General features: G+C 44.0%; 1 long non-coding RNA gene across 1 annotated transcript in view; it reads left to right on the top strand.

Moving 5' to 3' along the window:
* Window positions 1-16,520, top strand: part of LOC138680621 (uncharacterized) — a 121,760-nt gene extending 105,240 nt beyond the window's left edge. Inside the window, exons 2-4 of the long non-coding RNA XR_011321693.1 lie at window positions 8,344-8,397; window positions 16,084-16,195; window positions 16,304-16,520. This is a non-coding gene — a long non-coding RNA (uncharacterized lncRNA). The remainder of the gene's footprint in view (window positions 1-8,343; window positions 8,398-16,083; window positions 16,196-16,303) is intronic.
* The last annotated feature ends 3,655 nt before the right edge of the window (window positions 16,521-20,175 follow it).

The raw sequence follows: 20,175 nt of genomic DNA, 5'->3' as shown, positions 1-20,175 counted from the left end.
CGCTAATCACTAGTTATCAATCTTCTTCAATGTGCTTTTGAGTACTTTGAGGGGTGCAGCTTTTAGAATGGTGTAAATTTTGGGTATTTTCAGTCATATAGGTCTCTTAAAGTCATTTCAAATGTGATATGGTCTCTAAAATGGCTTTGTAAATGTTGCTGGAAAATGAGAAGTTGCTGATAAACTTTTAACTGCCTAATAAAAAAATTATGGGTAAAAATTCATGCAATTATAAAGTAGATATGTGGTAAATGTTATTTATTAATGATTTTGTGTGAAATAACTCCTGCACTGATTAGAACTGTTCCACCATCCTATTGAACAGTGCAAGTTTTCCTTGCTATGTCATTACAAAGCTTAATCAGTTCAGTTGATCTCCTGGAGCTCTCCATACTTAATTGTCTCAGCAGTTCTGTGTTGCCCACTCCTCTATGGTATATATACTCACCACTGGCAACTTTTGAGTTGCCAGTAGTGATGAGTAGTGTTGAGCATTCCGATACCGCAAGTATCGGGTATCGGCCGATACTTGCGGTATTGGAATTCCGATACCGAGTTCCGTTACTTTTGTGGTATCGGGAATCGGTATCGGATCCATAGTGATGTGTAAAATAAAGAATTAAAATAAAAAATATTGATATATTCACCTCTCCGGCGGCCCCTGGACATCACCGCTGGTAACCGGCAGGCTTCTTTGTTTAAAATGAGCGCGTTTAGGACCTGAGAATGACTTCGCGGCTTCTGATTGGTCGCGTGCCGCTCATGTGACCGCCACGCAACCAATCACAAGCCGCGACGTCATTCTCAGGCACTAAACTCCTCATTCTAGGAATTTAGGACCTGCGAATGACGTCGCGGCTTCTGATTGGTCGCGTGGCGGTCACATGAGCGGCACACGACCAATCAGAAGCCGCGACGTCATTCTCAGGTCCTAAACGCGCTCATTTTAAACAAAGAAGCCTGCCGGTTACCCGCGGTGATGTCCAGGGGCCGCCGGAGAGGTGAATATATCAATATTTTTTATTTTAATTCTTTATTTTACACATTAATATGGATCCCAGGGCCTGAAGGAGAGTTTCCTCTCCTTCAGACCCTGGGAACCATCATGATACCTTCCGATACTTGGTGTCCCATTGACTCGTATTGGTATCGGATATCGGTATCGGCGATATCCGATACTTTTCGGGTATCGGCCGATACTATCCGATACCGATACTTTTAAGTATCGGACGGTATCGCTCAACACTAGTGATGAGCGAACATTCTGGTTACTCGAGATTTCTTGAGCATGCTCAGGGGTCCACCGAGTATTTTTTAGTGCTCAGAGATTTAGTTTTTCTTGCCGCAGCTGAATGATTTACATCTGTTAGCCTGCATAAGTACATGTGGGGATTCCCTAGCAAGCAGGCAACCCCCACATGTGCTTATGCTGTCTAACAGATGTTAATCATTCAGCTGTAGCAAGAAAAACTTAATCTCCGAGCACTAAAAAATACTCGGAGGACCCCCGAGCATGCTCGAGAAATCTCGAGTAACGAGTATATTTGCTCACCACTAGTTGCCAGTAATAGTTTTAACTTCCTGGTTTAGTGGTTAAGGAGAGTACTAAATTAGTAGTAGTCATTGGTTGGTGTAGTTTACAGGCGATATCTGCTTTGGTATTGTGTGATTATTCTAATCCTCTCCCTTTTGACTTACCAATCCTACTGTTCCCTTGATTTCCACTGTGTTGATTTTTGAGTCTATAGGAGCATAGCAAAGTATTTGACCCTGGTGTCTCAACCATCCAGGGTAAGAGAGGTAGCCTAGGGTGCCATTAGTTTAACCCCTTCCCGACCTGTGACACAGCATATGCGTCATGAAAGTCGGTGCCAATCCGACCTGTGACGCATATGCTGTCACAGAATGATCACGTCCCTGCAGATCGGGTGAAAGGGTTAACTCCAATTTCACCCGATCTGCAGGGACAGGGGGAGTGGTACTTTAGCCCAGGGGGGGTGGCTTCACCCTCCCCCCCCCGTGGCTATGATCGCTCTGATTGGCTGTTGAAAGTGAAACAGCCAATCAGAGCGATTTGTAATATTTCACCTAAAAAACTGGTGAAATATTACAATCCAGCCATGGCCGCTGCTGCAATATCATCGGCCATGGCTGGAAACCTTGATGTGCCCCCCCACGCCACCGATCACCCCCCCAGTCCACCGATCTGTGGTCCGCCCCCCCGGCCTGTGCTCCGCTCCCCCATCCTCCTGTCCACTCCCCCCGTGCTCCAATCCCACCCCCCGTGCTCCAATCCAACCCCCTGCACTCCTATCCACCCCTCCCGTGCTCCAATCCACCCCCTTGCTCGGATGCACCCCCCATGCTCCGATCCACCCTCATGCTCCGATCCACCCCCCGAGCTCCGATCCACCCCCATGGTCCGATCCACCCCCCATGCTCCGATCCACCCCCCCGTACTCCCCCCACCCCATCATACTTACCGAGCCTCCCGGGGTCCGTCCGTCTTCTCCATGGGCGCCGCCATCTTCCAAAATGGTGGGCGCATGTGCAGTGCGCCCGCCGAATCTGCCGGCATGCAGATTCGTTCCAATGTGCATTTTGATCACTGTGATAAAACCTATCACAGTGATCAAAATAAAAAAAATAGTAAATGCCCCCCTTTGTCACCCCCATAGGTAGGGACAATAATAAAATAAAGACATTTTTTTTTTCCACTAAGGTTGGGGTTAGAACTAGGGTTAGGGTTAGGGTTAGTGTTTCGGTATGTGCACACGTATTCTGGTCCTCTGCGGATTTTTCCACAGCGGATTTCATAAATCCGCAGTGCTAAACCGCTGAGGATTTATCGCGGATTTACCGCGGTTTTTCTGCACATTTCACTGCGGTTTTACAGCTGCAATTTTCTAATGGAGCAGTTATAAAACCGCTGCGGAATCCGCAGAAAGAAGTGACATGCTACGGAATGTAAACCGCTGCGTTTCCGTGCTGTTTTTTTGCAGCATGTGTACAGCGATTTTTGTTTCCCATAGGTTTACATTGAACTGTAAACTCATGGGAAACTGCTGCGGATCCGCAGCGTTTTCCGCAGCGTGTGCACATGCCTTTAGAATTTGGCTATGTGCACACGGTGCGGATTTGGCTGCGGATCCGCAGCGGATTGGCCGCTGCGGATTCGCAGCAGTGTTCCATCAGGTTTACAGTGCCATGTAAACCTATGGGAAACCAAATCCGCTGTGCCCATGGTGCGGAAAATACCGCACGGAAACGCTGCGTTGTATTTTCCGCAGCATGTCAATTCTTTGTGCGGATTCCGCAGCATTTTACACCTGTTCCTCAATAGGAATCCGCAGGTGAAATCCGCACAAAAAACACTGGAAATCCGCAGTGCCTTTTACCCGCGGATTTTTCAAAAATGGTGCTGAAAAATCTCACACGAATCCGCAACGTGGGCACATAGGCTTAGGGTTAGGTTTGGAATTAGGGTTGTGGTTAGGGTTGTGATTAGGGTTATGGCTACAGTTGGGATTAGCGTTAGGGGTGTGTTGGGGTTAGTGTTGGAGGTAGAATTGAGGGGTTTCCACTGTTTAGGCACATCAGGGGTCTCCAAACGCAAAAAGTCAAATGTTGCTCCCTCACTTCCGAGCCACGACGTGTGCCCAAACAGTGGTTTACCCCCACATATGGGGTACCAGCATACTCAGGACAAACTGCGCAACAATTACTGGGGTCCAATTTCTTCTGTTGCCCTTGTGAAAATAAAAAATTGCTTGCTAAAACATCATTTTTGAGGAAAGAAAAATGATTTTTTATTTTCACGGCTCTGCGTTGTAAACGTCTGTGAAGCACTTGGGGTTCAAAGTGCTCACCACATATCTAGATAAGTTCCTTGGGGGGTCTAGTTTCAAAAATGGTGTCACTTGTGGGGGGTATCTATTGTTTAGACACACAAGGGGCTCTGCAAACGCAATGTGACGCCCGCAGACCATTCTATCAAAGTCTGCATTTCAAAAGTCACTACTTCCCTTCTGAGCCCCGACGTGTGCCCAAACAGTGGTTTACCCCCACACATGGGGTATCAGCGTACTCAGGAGAAATGGGACAACAACTTTTGGGGTCCAATTTCTCCTGTAGCCCTTGGGAAAATAAAAAATTCTGGGCTAAATAATTATTTTTGAGGAAAGAAAACGTATTTATTATTTTCACGTCTCTACGTTATAAACTTCTGTGAAGCACTTGGGGGTTCAAATTGCTCACCACATATCTAGATAAGTTCCTTTCGGGGTCTAGTTTCCAAAATGGGGTCATTTGTGGGGGATCTCCAATGTTTAGGCACACAGGGGCTCTCCTAACGTGACATGGTGTCCGCTAATGATTGGAACTAATTTTCCATTTAAAAAGCCAAATGGCGTGCCTTCCCTTCCACGCCCTGCAGTGCACCCAAACAGTGGTTTACCCCCACATATTGGGTATCAGCGTACTCAGGACAAACTGGAAAAAAACATTTGGGGTCCAATTTCTCCTATTACTCTTGGCAAAATAGGAAATTCCAGGCTAAAATATCATTTTTGAGTAAAGAAAAATTATTTTTTATTTTCATGGCTCTGCGTTATAAACTTCTGTGAAGCACCTGGGGGATTAAAGTGCTCATTATGCATCTAGATAAGTTCCTTGGGGCGTCTAGTTTCCAAAATGGGGTCACTTGTGGGGGATCTCCTATTTTTAGGCACACGGGGGCTCTCCAAACGTGACATGGTGTCCGCTAAAGAGTGGAGCCAATTTTTCATTCAAAAAGTCAAATGGCGCTCCTTCCCTTCCAAGCCCTGCAGTGCACCCAAACAGTGGTTTATCCCCACATATGAGGTATCAGCGTACTCAGGACAAATTGGACAACAAATTTTGTGGTTCAGTTTCTCCTTTTACCATTGGGAAAATAAAAAAAATTGATGCTAAAATATCATTTTTGTGACTAAAAAGTTAAATGTTCATTTTTTCCTTCCATGTTGCTTCTGCTGCTGTGAAGCACCTGAAGGGTTAATAAACTTCTTGAATGTGGTTTTGTGCACCTGGAGGGGTGCAGTTTTTAGAATGGTGTCACTTTTGGGTATTTTCAGCCATATAGACCCCTCAAACTGACTTCAAATGTGAGGTGGTCCCTAAAAAAAATGGTTTTGTAAATTTCATTGTAAAAATGAGAAATCGCTGGTCAAATTTTAATTTTAAATTTGTTTCCAAAATTGTGCTGATGTAAAGTAGACATGTGGGAAATGTTATTTATTAACTATTTTGTGTCACATAACTCTCTGGTTTAACAGAATAAAAATTCAAAATGTGAAAATTGCAAAATTTTCAAAATTTTTGCCAAATTTCCGTTTTTATCACAAATAAACGCAGAATTTATTGACCTAAATTTACCACTAACATGAAGCCCAATATGTCACGAAAAAACAATCTCAGAACCGCTAGGATCCGTTGAAGCGTTCCTGAGTTATTACCTCATAAAGGGACACTGGTCAGAATTGCAAAAAACGGCCAGGTCATTAAGGTCAAAATAGGCTGGGTCATGAAGGGGTTAAGGGATCAGACAGGTGCCCACTACAAAATTATCTAGAAAATTGTCTACAAAATTGTCTAAATTTTCATCAAATTTTTTATATTTTCACAAATAAACACAAGTCATATTGAAGAATCTTTATTACTATCATGAAGTACAATATGTCATGAAAATAACAATCTCAGAGTCACTGGGATCCATTGAAACGTTCTAGAGTTATTACTACATAAAGTGACACTGGTCAGAATTGTAACATTTGGCTAGTTACGAAGGTGAAAAGTCACTTAGAGTGAAGAGGTAAAAAATCAATCAGCATAAAATGTGGAAAATATGAATTATGTGCATTGACAGGCATCACAGTGAAAACTCAGTCTAATGAAAGGGAAAATATTCCTTATTGTTCTAAAAGGTCTGTTCACTGAACAGATTCAAACAAACCATTTTACATAATTCATTTAGAAAGCATATCATTATGTTTTATGTCTTCTGAAGTATTAATTAAATGAAAGGACCATTAATTTTAAATGAGGTTCAATACATTTTTGTATTTAATTAAGACTTTGAATTTAGTAAATGTATTTATTGTGTGTCCTAAAACAAGGACAAGTATAAAGGAGCATTTTATTTCTTCAAGTTTTTGTGACTCATTTTCTGAGTTTACAATAAGAAGAATAAATAAACTAAGACTTAATTAAAATAAACATACAAATTAAAAATGTCCAAGTCTCTGTGGGGTATAATGGTAAATATTTCTCCTTGTGGAGATTGTAAAGAGACTTATAGGTCAGGCATGCTCTTCTGAGAATTTAAATATGCAAATATTCTCCTCAAAGAAGAAGAAAACTTGAACTCAAGTGCCACAAACTTTTTCCACCTTTTTTTCGCAGCCCAAACTGTTTATTTGCTCATGTGGCTTCTTCAAAGTGAAGTCTAGCAAAACATTTATATTGCCAGAAGATGAATAAACTTGGCACTCAATGTGAATCAAAAGCTTCTTGCTTATTTATGCATCCACAAAAAAACTGCTAAACGTTTTCATAAACAGGAGGGCACTATAAATAACAAGCTCAGGATTTTTCTGTCAAAAATTGATCCCATAACTTCAATTTTTTATCTTTTGCCCAAAATCCACAAACGATTGTTTAAACCACCTGGGCGCCCTATAGTGGCCCTCACTGACTATTTTAGCTCCTCCAGCTATAGTACTAGAGAAAATCCTCACACCACTGGTCAAAGCCACCAGTTCCTTCATCTTGGACACAAATGATTTCCTTGGACTCGACAGAGCATTGGGCACCATTTGCTCTTCCTCATTGCTAGTTACTTGGGACGTTAATAGCCTATATACGTCCATTACACATGGAAAAGGTATACTAGCTGTAGACAGGCTCCTTAATGATGCGGGCACTCATATTAAGATACGTCGTTTTTGTACGAACCTCTTAAACCTAGTCCTTAAAGAAAATTATTTTATGTTTGAGGACACCTTCTATATCCAACAGCAGGGCACCGCTATGGGCTCAAATGTAGCGCCCCTTACGCTAGTGCCTACATGTCAGCTTTTGAAAATGACTTTGTATACACTCTTTCTTCATTCCAAGCCCATTCGCGCATATGGCACAGATATATAGATGACATTTTCTGCATCTGGGACGGCCCTATTGACTCACTCATATCATTTGACGAATATCTTAACAACGTGTGGCCAGAATTGAACTTCTCCTTACAGTATAACAGTGAGTGGATAAGCTTCCTGGACACCCTGGTCTGCAAAAAGGATGATGGTGAATTATCCATTGACTTGTTTTTGAAACTCCCTGACAGGAACAGCCTCCTGCACTACAGTAGTTGTCACCCTCTCGCCATTAAAAATGCCATCCCTAAATCCCAGTTTCAAGGGGTAAACAGGATAGTCTCTGATGAAACCACCAAAATTACTAGACTCAATGAGATGCAACAGAAATTCTACAATAGGGGTTATCCACAAATGACACCATCTAAGGCTAGACAAAACAGTGCACCCATCAGGGCCAGTGATAGCAGTAAACGCATTCCTTTTGTTAGCACTTTTCACCCTTTCTCCAAATTAATTCAAACAACTATCAAACTCCATTGGAGTCTATTACAAAAAAGTTACCCTACCATTCCGGAATTTAAATTACCCTTCTTACCCTGTTTTCGCAGGGCTAAAAATCTACGGGATAAATTAGTCAAGGTGGATGTGGGTTCTAAGATCTCTATACCTAGACAAACATTTTTGCAGACACAAAAACAGGGTACTTTCCCTTGCCTCAGTTGCCTACACTGCAACAATGTTCAAAAAAGGTCCCAAAGTGTTCCAGCCACATACGGGTCGAGGTATCCTGATCAGGGGGCTCTACACATGTGATTCTTCATACGTCGTATACTTAATTAAGTGTCCATACGGTCTGGCCTATGTGGGGGAAACCACCCAGTCCATTAAGGACAGGGTGTCACAACATAAATCCACCATTCGCTGCAAAAAAAACATCTGCCCCTTCCATATCACTTCCAAGAAAAGAACCACAACATCTCGCAACTTCGGTTCCAGGTTCTGGAACAAATTGAACCCCATAGGAGAGGCCTTAATAGGATTAAAATTCTTAAAAAAAGGGAAGCCTTTTGGATTTTCACCCTCCAGACTTTCGAGCCTTAATGGGCTCAATAGGGAATATGATGTATTTTTGTGAAAACAGTGGGCTATTGTCATTATGGTCTGTATTTTATGTTTTTTCATGTGCTAATACATTTCTCCTTCTTTTTTCTAGAATCGTTAGAATTCACTATGTTCACTACACTGGGCACCATCTATAGTCTACATGGTATGATATCTTCATTCTATTATCTTCCTCTTTTTAGTATGGTTCCCTTTCTTAGTATGGTTTCCCTTTCTCTCCCCCCCTTACCCTTTTTATTATTCTTTTACACTCATCTCTCCAGCATAGTCAGTCAGTTATTATTATTTCATTTTCACTTTTATTTTCCTCTTTTCTTAGCTCATACAGCTATCAGTAGCCCATACAGCATTCTCCTCTACTACGGACTTTGCTCTGACTTTCATGTCCCTCCCCCTTCTTTTCTTTTTCCTTTTCTCTGTTTACATTCCTGTTGTGAATTCTGTTGTCAAGCTCCCTCCTGTGGTCATGAATGGTACTTCGGCTGGTTCTGTCCATGGGCTTCCTCTGGTGGTTGTGAGTGGAGCTGCTGCTTCTGAGTTTCCTTCCACAGGTGACGAGGTTGATTCGTTAGCTGGCTGCTCTATTTAACTCCACTTAGATCATTGCTCCATGCCACCTGTCAATGTTCCAGTATTGGTCTTGTTCTCTCCTGGATCGTTCTTGTGACCTGTCTTCCCAGCAGAAGCTAAGTTCCTGTTTGCTTTTCTCTGGTTTGCTATTTTTCTGTCCAGCTTGCTGTTTTGATTTTGTCTTGCTTGCTGGAAGCTCTGGGACGCAGAGGGAGCGCCTCCGCACCGTGAGTCGGTGCAGAGGGTCTTTTTGCGCCCTCTGCGTGGTCTTTTTGTAGTTTTTTGTGCTGACCGCAAAGTTACCTTTGCTATCCTCTGTCTGTTCAGTAAGTCAGGCGTCACTTTGCTAAATCTATTTCATCTCTGTGTTTGTAATTTTCATCTTTACTCACAGTCATTAAATGTGGGGGGCTGCCTTTTCCTTTGGGGAATTTCTCTGAGGCAAGGTAGGCTTTATTTTTCTATCTCTAGGGCTAGCTAGTTTCTTAGGCTGTGTCGAGTTGCATAGGGAGCGTTAGGAGCAATCCACGGCTATTTCTAGTGTGTGTGATAGGATTAGGGATTGCGGTCAGCAGAGTTCCCACGTCTCAGAGCTCGTCCTATATTATTAGTAACTATCAGGTCATTCCGTGTGCTCTTAACCACTAGGTCCATTATTGTCCTAACCACCAGGTCATAACAGTACAGGTGGCCCAAAGTACTACTGCATCTCAATAGAGGGATAAGAGAAGTTCTGAGACCATTTTTTTTTCTTTGCAGTGTGTTTTGTCTCTCTTTTCCCCTTTACCTCTGGGTGGTTCAGGATACAGGTGTAGATATGGACATTCAAGGTCTGTTCTCTTGTATGAATAATCTCACTGCAAGGGTACAAAACATTCAAGATTTTGTGGTTCAAAATCCGATGTTAGAGCCTAGGATTCCAATTCCTGATTTTTTTTTGGGGGATAGATCTAAGTTTCTGAATTTCAAAAATAATTGTAAATTATTTCTTGCTTTGAAACCTCGCTCCTCAGGTGACCCTGTTCAACAAGTGAAAATCATTATTTCTTTGTTACATGGCGACCCTCAAGACTGGGCATTTTCCCTTGCGCCAGGAGATCCGGCATTGCGTGATGTTGATGCGTTTTTCCTGGCGCTTGGATTGCTTTATGATGAACCTAATTTAGTGGATCAGGCAGAGAAAATCTTGCTGGCTCTGTGTCAGGGTCAGGATGAGGTAGAGATATATTGTCAGAAGTTTAGGAAGTGGTCTGTACTCACTCAGTGGAATGAATGTGCTCTGGCAGCAATTTTCAGAAAGGGTCTCTCTGAAGCCCTTAAGGATGTCATGGTGGGATTTCCCATGCCTGCTGGTCTGAATGAGTCTATGTCTTTGGCCATTCAGATCGATCGACGCTTGCGTGAGCGTAAAGCTGTGCACCATTTGGCGGTATTATCTGAGCATAGAACTGAGCCTATGCAATGTGATAGGACTTTGACCAGAGCTGAACGGCAAGAACACAGACGTCGGAATGGGCTGTGTTTTTACTGTGGTGATTCCACTCATGCTATCTCCGATTGTCCTAAGCGCACTAAGCGTTTCGCTAGGTCTGCTACCATTGGTACCGTACAGTCGAAATTTCTTTTGTCCGTTACTCTGATTTGCTCTTTGTCATCCTATTCTGTTATGGCATTTGTGGATTCAGGCGCTGCCCTGAATTTGATGGACTTGGAGTTTGCTAGGCGCTGTGGTTTTTTTCTTGGAGCCCTTGCAGTATCCTATTCCATTGAGAGGAATTGATGCTACGCCTTTGGCCAAGAATAAGCCTCAGTACTGGACCCAATTGACCATGTGCATGGCTCCTGCACATCAGGAGGATATTCGCTTTTTGGTGTTGCATAATCTGCAGGATATGGTCGTTTTGGGGTTGCCATGGCTACAGGTCCATAATCCAGTATTGGATTGGAAATCTATGTCTGTGTCCAGCTGGGGGTGTCAGGGGGTACATGGTGATGTTCCATTTCTGTCTATTTCATCATCCACCCCTTCTGAAGTCCCGGAGTTTTTGTCGGATTACCGGGATGTATTTGATGAGCCCAAATCCAGTGCCCTACCTCCTCATAGGGATTGTGATTGTGCTATCAATTTGATTCCTGGTAGTAAGTTTCCTAAGGGCCGACGGTTCAATTTATCTGTGCCAGAGCACGCCGCTATGCGGAGTTATGTAAAGGAATCCTTGGAGAAGGGTCATATTCGCCCGTCGTCGTCACCATTGGGAGCAGGGTTCTTTTTTGTGGCCAAGAAGGATGGTTCTTTGAGACCTTGTATTGATTACCGCCTTCTTAATAAGATCACAGTCAAGTTTCAGTACCCTTTGCCGCTGCTGTCGGATTTATTTGCTCGGATTAAGGGGGCTAGTTGGTTCACCAAGATAGATCTTCGTGGTGCGTATAATCTTGTGCGTATTAAGCAGGGTGCTGAATGTAAAACAGCATTTAATACGCCCGAGGGCCATTTTGAGTACCTGGTTATGCCATTCGGGCATTCCAATACTCCATCAGTATTTCAGTCCTTTATGCATGACATCTTCCGAGAGTACCTGGATAAATTCCTGATTGTATATTTGGATGATATTTTGGTCTTCTCTGATGATTGGGAGTCTCACGTGAAGCAGGTCAGAATTGTGTTCCAGGTCCTTCGTGCGAATTCTTTGTTTGTGAAGGGGTCAGAGTGTCTCTTTGGAGTTCAGAAGGTTTCATTTTTGGGTTTCATTTTTTCCCCTTCTACTATCGAGATGGACCCTGTTAAAGTCCAGGCCATTTATGATTGGACTCAGCCGACATCTGTGAAGAGTCTGCAAAAGTTCCTGGGCTTTGCTAATTTTTATCGTCGCTTCATCAGTAATTTTTCTAGTGTTGCTAAACCGTTGACTGATTTGACCAAGAAGGGTGCTGATGTGGTCAATTGGTCTTCTGCGGCTGTGGAAGCTTTTCAAGAGTTGAAGCGTCGTTTTGCTTCTGCCCCTGTGTTGTGCCAGCCAGATGTTTCGCTTCCGTTTCAGGTCGAAGTTGATGCTTCTGAGATTGGAGCAGGGGCTGTTTTGTCACAGAGAAGTTCTGATGGCTCGGTGATGAAACCATGTGCCTTCTTTTCTAGAAAGTTTTCGCCTGCTGAGCGCATTTATGATGTTGGCAATCGAGAGTTGTTGGCCATGAAGTGGGCATTCGAGGAGTGGCGTCATTGGCTTGAAGGAGCGAAGCATCGCGTGGTGATCTTGACGGATCACAAGAATTTGACTTATCTCGAGTCTGCCAAACGGTTGAATCCTAGACAGGCTCGTTGGTCGCTATTTATCTCCTGTTTTGATTTTGTGGTTTCGTACCTTCCAGGCTCTAAGAATGTGAAGGCTGATGCCCTGTCAAGGAGTTTTGTGCCCGACTCTCCGGGTGTTCTCAAAGAGGGGGTAATTTTGTCTGCCATCTCCCCTGATTTGCGGCGGGTGCTGCAAAAATTTCAGGCTGATAGACCTGACCGTTGCCCAGCGGAGAAACTGTTTGTCCCTGATAGATGGACTAGTAGAGTTATCTCTGAGGTTCATTGTTTGGTGTTGGCTGGTCATCCTGGAATCTTTGGTACCAGAGATTTGGTGGCTAGATCCTTTTGGTGGCCGTCTTTGTCACGGGATGTGCGTTCTTTTGTGCAGTCCTGTGGGACTTGTGCTCGGGCTAAGCCCTGCTGTTCTCGTGCCAGTGGGTTGCTTTTGCCCTTGCCGGTCCCGAGGAGGCTCTCGATGCATATCTCTATGGATTTTATTTCGGATCTCCCTGTCTCTCAAAAGATGTCGGTCATTTGGGTGGTTTGTGATCGCTTCTCTAAGATGGTCCATTTGGTACCCTTGTCTAAATTGCCTTCCTCCTCTGATTTGGTGCCATTGTTTTTCCAGCATGTGGTTTGTTTACATGGCATTCCGGAGAACATCGTTTCGGACAGAGGTTCCCAGTTTGTTTCGAGGTTTTGGCGAGCCTTTTGTGCTAGGATGGGCATTGATTTGTCTTTTCCCTCGGTTTTCCATCCTCAGACAAATGGCCAAACCGAACGAACTAATCAGACTTTGGAAACATATCTGAGATGCTTTGTTTCTGCTGATCAGGATGATTGGGTGTCCTTATTGCCTTTGGCTGAGTTCGCCCTTAATAATCGGGCCAGCTCGGCTACTTTGGTTTCGCCGTTTTTCTGCAATTCTGGTTTCCATCGTCGTCTCTCTTCAGGGCAGGTTGAGTCTTCGGACTGTCCTGGTGTAGATACTGTGGTGGATAGGTTGCAGCAGATTTGGACTCATGTGGTGGACAATTTGACATTGTCCCAGGAGAAGGCTCAACGTTTCGCTAACCGCCGGCTCTGTGTGGGTCCCCGACTTCGTGTTGGGGATTTGGTTTGGTTGTCGTCTCGTTATGTTCCTATGAAGGTTTCCTCTCCTAAGTTTAAGCCTCGTTTCATTGGTTCGTATAAGATTTCTGAGGTTCTCAATCCTGTGTCGTTTCGTTTGACCCTTCTAGCTTCTTTTGCCATCCATAATGTATTCCATAGGTCATTGTTGCGGAGATACGTGGCGCCTGTGGTTCCATCCGTTGATCTCCCTGCCCCGGTGTTGGTTGAGGGGGAGTTGGAGTATGTGGTGGAGAAGATTTTGTATTCTCGTATTTCGAGACGGAAACTCCAGTACCTGGTCAAGTGGAAGGGTTATGGTCAGGAAGATAATTCCTGGGTCTTTGCCTCCGATGTTCATGTTGCCGATCTGGTTCGTGCCTTTCATTTGGCTCGTCCTGGTCGGCCTGGGGGCTCTGGTGAGGGTTCGGTGACCCCTCCTCAAGGGGGGGTACTGTTGTGAATTCTGTTGTCAAGATCCCTCCTGTGGTCATGAATGGTACTTTGGCTGGTTCTGTCCATGGGCTTCCTCTGGTGGTTGTGAGTGGAGCTGCTGCTTCTGAGTTTCCATCCACAGGTGACAAGGTTGATTCGTTAGCTGGCTGCTCTATTTAACTCCACTTAGATCATTGCTCCATGCCACCTGTCAATGTTTCAGTATTGGTCTTGTTCTCTCCTGGATCGTTCTTGTGACTTGTCTTCCCAGCAGAAGCTAAGTTCCTGTTTGCTTTTCTCTGGCTTGCTATTTTTCTGTCCAGCTTGCTGTTTTGATTTTGTCTTGCTTGCTGGAAGCTCTGGGACGCGAGGGAGTGCCTCCGCACCGTGAGTCGGTGCGGAGGGTCTTTTTGCGCCCTCTGCGTGGTCTTTTTGTAGTTTTTTGTGCTGACTGCAAAGTTACCTTTTCCTATCCTCTGTCTGTTCAGTAAGTCGGGCGTCACTTTGCTAAATCTATTTCATCTCTGTGTTTGTAATTTTCATCTTTACTCACAGTGATTATATGTGGGGGGCTGCCATTTCCTTTGGGGAATTTCTCTGAGGCAAGGTAGGCTTCATTTTTCTATCTCTAGGGCTAGCTAGTTTCTTAGGCTGTGTCGAGTTGCATAGGGAGCGTTAGGAGCAATCCACGGCTATTTCTAGTGTGTGTGATAGGATTAGGGATTGCGGTCAGCAGAGTTCCCATGTCTCAGAGCTTGTCCTATATTATTAGTAACTATCAGGTCATTCCGTGTGCTCTTAACCACTAGGTCCATTATTGTCCTAACCACCAGGTCATAACACATCCCCAGCGCTCTTTACGCATGCGCATCTTTGCTTCTCTTGCTGTCACATGACCGCAATCACGTCATCGCTTACCGGGATTTAAACCCGGAAGTGCCGCTCTATAATCAGCATCCTCCCTCCAGCACGGCGTGTTGCTCCTCAGGATCTGGACCTTCAGGAACGCTGACCCTCACCGCTACCCTGCACGTCTTGTTACCCCCTACTAGGGTTGAGCGACTTTTGCTTTTATAGGATCGGGTCGGGTTTCACGAAACCCGACATTTTCAAAAGTCGGGTCGAGTGAAATCGGCCGATCCTATAAAAAAGTCGGGGTCGGGGTCGGCCGAAACCCGAAACCCAATGCAGTGCATTGGGTTTCCATGGTTCCCAGGGTCTGAAGGAGAGGAAACTCTCCTTCAGGCCCTGCGATCCATATTTTAGTGTAAAATAAAGAATTAAAATAAAAAATATCGCAATACTTACCCTCTGACGCGCCCTGGTACTAACCGGGAACCTTCCTTCCTTAGAATCAGCCTTCCAAGACCTTGCGGTGACGTCGCGGCTTGTGATTGGTCGCGCGGCGGTCACATGGGCGGCCGCGCGACCAATCACAAGCCGCGACGTCACCGAAGGTCCTTCCTAAGAATCAGCGCTTCCAGGACCTTCGGTGACGTCGCGGTGACGTCGCGGCTTGTGATTGCTCGCGCGGCCGCCCATGTGACCGCCGCGCGACCAATCACAAGCCGCGACGTCACCGCGACGTCACCGCAAGGTCTTGGAAGGCTGATTCTAAGGAAGGAAGGTTCCCGGTTAGTACCAGGGCGCGTCAGAGGGTAAGTATTGCGATATTTTTTATTTTAATTCTTTATTTTACACTTAAATCTGAATTCCGATAGCAATTCCCGATATCTTAAAGATATCGGGAATCGGTATCGGAATTCCGATTCCAGATTCAAAAGATCGCCGACTTCATGGCCGACCCCACACAGGGGTTGGGTCGGGTTTCATGAAACCCGACCTTGCCAAAAGTCGGCGACTTTTGAAAAATTTCGACCCGTTTCGCTCAACCCTACCCCCTACTTTACTCAGACATGTTTTTACCTGTACATACCTTTATTACAGCGCAGCACTCCTTGCAAGTCTTTGCTCTTTATCGTGGCGCTTGGTCTACATATGTAGTGTCCTTCAATCCTTCAGGTACAGGGTTATCTTAGCCATTTCCTCTGTTACCTCTTTAGTACATGGGTCCTATTTTTACCATTTTTACCATCTCTACCATTGTAGCCTATACCTGCCGCAGCATTTTCCTTTCATTTGGACGCTCATTTATTTATTTACGCATTTTCCTTGCTTCTACATCCAGGTATACTTATTTGGCATATTCTGCCCTTCTCCTCTTGCTGCATGGGCCTGCTCTTACCCCTTAGGCACCACATAGGTTACTTTTCTCTTACTCCTTTGGCACCGTACAGTCTATTTCTTTCATGGTATTCCACACCACAACTATTGCATTTCGTTTTCGTTTTCCCCATTTTTCTCCCCAGTGTTTTAGCCACTTACATGTGTACGTCATCACTAATGTCTTATTGTTTTTAGGTCTCCACCTTAGAATCACTACTAGTGATAGCCTAGATCTTCACCTGAGACGTCTATCAATTAGTTTGCTTGTGGCTTCGCCTTTTGCCTTTTGGAAGAAGTATATTACTATGTATCCTTCACTTTTGGTTGAACCATGCACTTGGCAGCCGCTGTTTATACACAAGCATTTTTCGCTCATCCATATCACTATCATTACTTCCCTTATCCAGCAACTCAGCACGAATTGTACCTCCACCACGCACGGAGCACCTTCTTTAGGGGAGATTTCTCTCTCCTATACTTGCTTCTCTTAATATATACACATGGAGCATCACTAAGTATTGTATGATCCACTATTGTCTCATTTTTTGTTTCTTGCATCATTTGACATTAATCTCTGCATCATGTGACATTGTATCTATTTATGTATTCATAGTTCATGTTAAAGAACGCTCTGATGAAGGTTCTGTGTTGACCGAAAACGTTTAGCAGTTTTTTTGTCTGGATGCATTAATAAACAAGAAGCTTTTGATTCACATTGAGTGACAAGTTTATTCATCTTCGTTCTACGGGTTGGACACCATACTTGAGCACCACCAGCACCCAGTTCTACAGAGTGCCGTGTTTTTTACATTATTTATATTGCCAGTACATTCCTCTGTCAATGAGAAATCAGTATTGAAAGTGATATACAAATGAGGCTGCAGATCTGAAGCCTCTGTAACTCCAGCTATAATCTGTCATGCACCTCCTCCTCTGTCTTGACTGACAGTAAAAAATATTGTGTGACTTCAGACAAAGGTGTAGTCAGTGAAACAGAAGTAATCCGTGCTTGGTTGGGAATAGAGCTGAAGTGACAGATGCTTCAGATCTAAAATAGTCATTTGCATATCAATTAAAACACTGATTTTTTTTAGTAAAGGAGTGATAAACTAGCAATGTAGAGATATTGCTGGACTTTTCTTTGAAAGAGCTACATGCACATATAAATAGTTTGGGGTGTGAAATCCTGATTCCCTTTAACAAGCCTTGCTACATTGACTTGACATGGCTTGTTAAAAGGTCAATGTTGACTTTTATGATTACTACATAAAAAAGTAGCACTAGAGTCCAAAACCTTTTCCATTTTAAATTTTCAAGCAGCAAGCATGGCCTATTTGTCTCATTATAATGGCTTACTAGTCTTCACAAGCAAAAACATTCACCGTTAACCCTTTCATGACCTTGGGATTTTCGTTTTTTCCGTGTTCGTTTTTCACTCCCCTCCTTCCCAGAGCCATAACTTTTTTATTTTTCCGTCAATATGGCCATGTGAGGGCTTATTTTTTGCGGGACGAGTTGTACTTTTGAACGACATCATTGGTTTTAGCATGTCTTGTACTAGAAAACAGGAAAAAAATTCCAAGAGCGGTGAAATTGCAAAAAAAGTGCAAAAGTGGCGGTGGGTTTTAAAGTTGTAATAAGCTTACCTCTGGCCTGGGGTGCCTCTATATTGGTACCATTTCCATCATGCTGTATTTTATAGTTTGGATTATTTTTCAATAAAATTTTGGAAGTTTTTGTACATTGAGGTCTTTCTGTGCAATTAATTATAGGTTATATATTTTTTATCTTAAGTGGTGAAAAAAAATTCCAAACTTTGCTAAAAAAAAGAAAAAAAATTGCGCCATTTTCTGATACCCGTAGTGTCTCCATTTTTTATGATCTGGGGTCGGTTGAGGGCTTATTTTTTGCATGCCAAGCTGGCGTTTTTAATGATACCATTTCGGTGCAGATATGTTCTTCTGATCGCCCGTTTTTACATTTTAATGCAATGTTGCGGCGACATAAAAAACCTAATTCTGGTGTTACAAATTTTTTTCTCGCTACGCTGTTTAGCGATCAGGTTAATCCTTTTTTTTATTGATAGATCGGGCGATTTTGAATGCAGTGATACCAAATATGTGTAGGTTTGATTTTTTTTATTATTGATTTATTTTGAATGGGGCGAAAGGGGGGTGATTTAAACTTTTATTATTTTTTTTTTTTTTCACATTTTTTTTTTACTTTTGCCATGCTTCAATAGCCTCCATGGGAGGCTAGAAGCTGGCACCACTCGATCACCTTTGCAACATAGTAGCAGTCATCAGATTGCTGCTATGCAGCAGAAATGCAGGTGTGCTATGAGCACTAACCACAGGGTGGCGCTCACAGCAGACTGGGATCAGTAACCATAGAGGTCTCAAGGACCTCTATGGTTATTATACAGAAGCATCGCTGACCCCCGATCATGTGACGGGGTCAGAGATGCGCTCATTTCCGGCCGCCCGGCCGGAAGCGCCGGTTAAATGCCGCTGTCAGTGTTTGACAGTGGCATTTAACTAGTTAATAGCGGCAGGTGAATTGCGATTTCACCCACCGCTATTGCGGGCACATGTCTGCTGTTCAAAACAGCTGACATGTCCCGGCTTTGATGCGGGCTTACCGCCGGAGCCCTGCATCAAAGAGGGGGATCTGTCCTCGGACGTACTATCCCGTCCGAGGTCAGAAAGGGGTTAAAAAGCCAGTCAGAGTCCTCTCACCTAGCAAAATCAGATCTCATGCTTTGCACTGATGAGAGGCAAACATTCCAAACACAGGTCTGAAAATTGAGTGTCTGGTTTGTCTTCCTATCATGTGGCAAGACTCGTTAAAGGGTAGATATTGACTTGTAGGATAGATTTATCCAAAGTGTGACACTAGATTTCAAGTCTTCCAAGTCTCCTTGTGAGATAAAAAAACGTAAACTTATGGTAAACAAAGTAGCTGCTTGAACTGGAAGCTTTGGATCATGTGAAGTTGACTCCAAATAAGACTGGCTACACCTATGCTCTGACCATAGTGGACCATTACTCAAGGTTCCTGGTGGTCGTACCTGTCAAAGACCAAACCGCAAAGACAGCAGCCAAAGTGTTACAAGAACATTTTTGTTGACCGCATGGTTACCCTGAACAAGTGCTCACTGACCAAGACCCAGCCTTTGAGGCAGAAGTGTTCCAGGAGTTCTGTAACCTGTACGGCTGCAAGGAGATCAGGACGACGCCGTACCATCCGCAGACAAATGGTATGTGCAAGAAAATGAACCAGGTGGTAAATGACCTGTTGAAGACCTGCCCCTGGAGTAGCAATACCTGTGGCCAGAGAAGGTGCCGGACTTGGTAGATCTATTCAACCATATCCCGGTAAACTGCACTCCAGCCTACCTGATGAGAGCGAGACCTGGCAAGTTACCCATTGACTTAGACATGGGAGTTCTAACACCTGAAACGACATCACCAGATGCAGACTGGGATACAGAGCGGCAGCAGCAATACCGCAAAGTGCAAGAGTGCTTTGAACAAAGTTTGCTCCAAGCCAGGCAGAGACAGGTAAAGGGCTCCAACCAACATGCTCCGGCTACTCCTTTAGTACCGAGAGAACAGGTCCTCAAAATGAAAAGGAGGATGCACAAACTGGACGATCAGTGGGAGGCTGAACCATATATGGTCTTGCCTTCAAACTTTGATAACTCCAAGGTGAGCCTCATCAGTTAAGATGGAGGAGAAACCTCAGCAGCAGTGTAGAGGGATCATCTGAAAGTATTCCCTGACCAATTGAGAAACAAAGAGGAAGACCAAGATGCCCCTCAAGCAATTGAAGAGGTAGAAGAGAAGATCCATACCATTCTTGGAGACTTTCCCCAGTCTTGGACGCAGGTGAATCAAGCCACCGTAATACCTGTCCTGATCTTTCCCCAGCCTGCTGCACTTGAAGCAGCAGAGACTGTAGACCCGTCAGCTCCAGTAACAGATGTAACATCTGCAGTGGAACTTGAAAATCTACCCCCTGCTAGCTGTGAATCTGTCAGACTCATGGTGAGTCTTAGAAGTCGCAGACAGTTAAGCAGTTTACACATAAAATGCAGGCCTAGCAGTAGCACAGAAGCTAGTGGGTTCACAACATCGACAACAAACACACTAGACCAAGTTACAGTAGGTCATTAGAGATACCAATAGTACAAGAGGTCAGGCCCCAGCCTGGAATACGGTCTAAAATATAAATGTGTTGATAATGTAATAAGCTAATAATATTTCTAATTGCAACCATTAAGCA

This window comes from Ranitomeya imitator, chromosome 5, assembly GCF_032444005.1.
Source record: "Ranitomeya imitator isolate aRanImi1 chromosome 5, aRanImi1.pri, whole genome shotgun sequence".
In the NCBI taxonomy this organism is placed as follows: Eukaryota; Metazoa; Chordata; class Amphibia; order Anura; family Dendrobatidae; genus Ranitomeya; species Ranitomeya imitator.
Note: the sequence above shows the minus strand (reverse complement) of the source record. Positions and strands in the feature narration are given on the sequence as shown.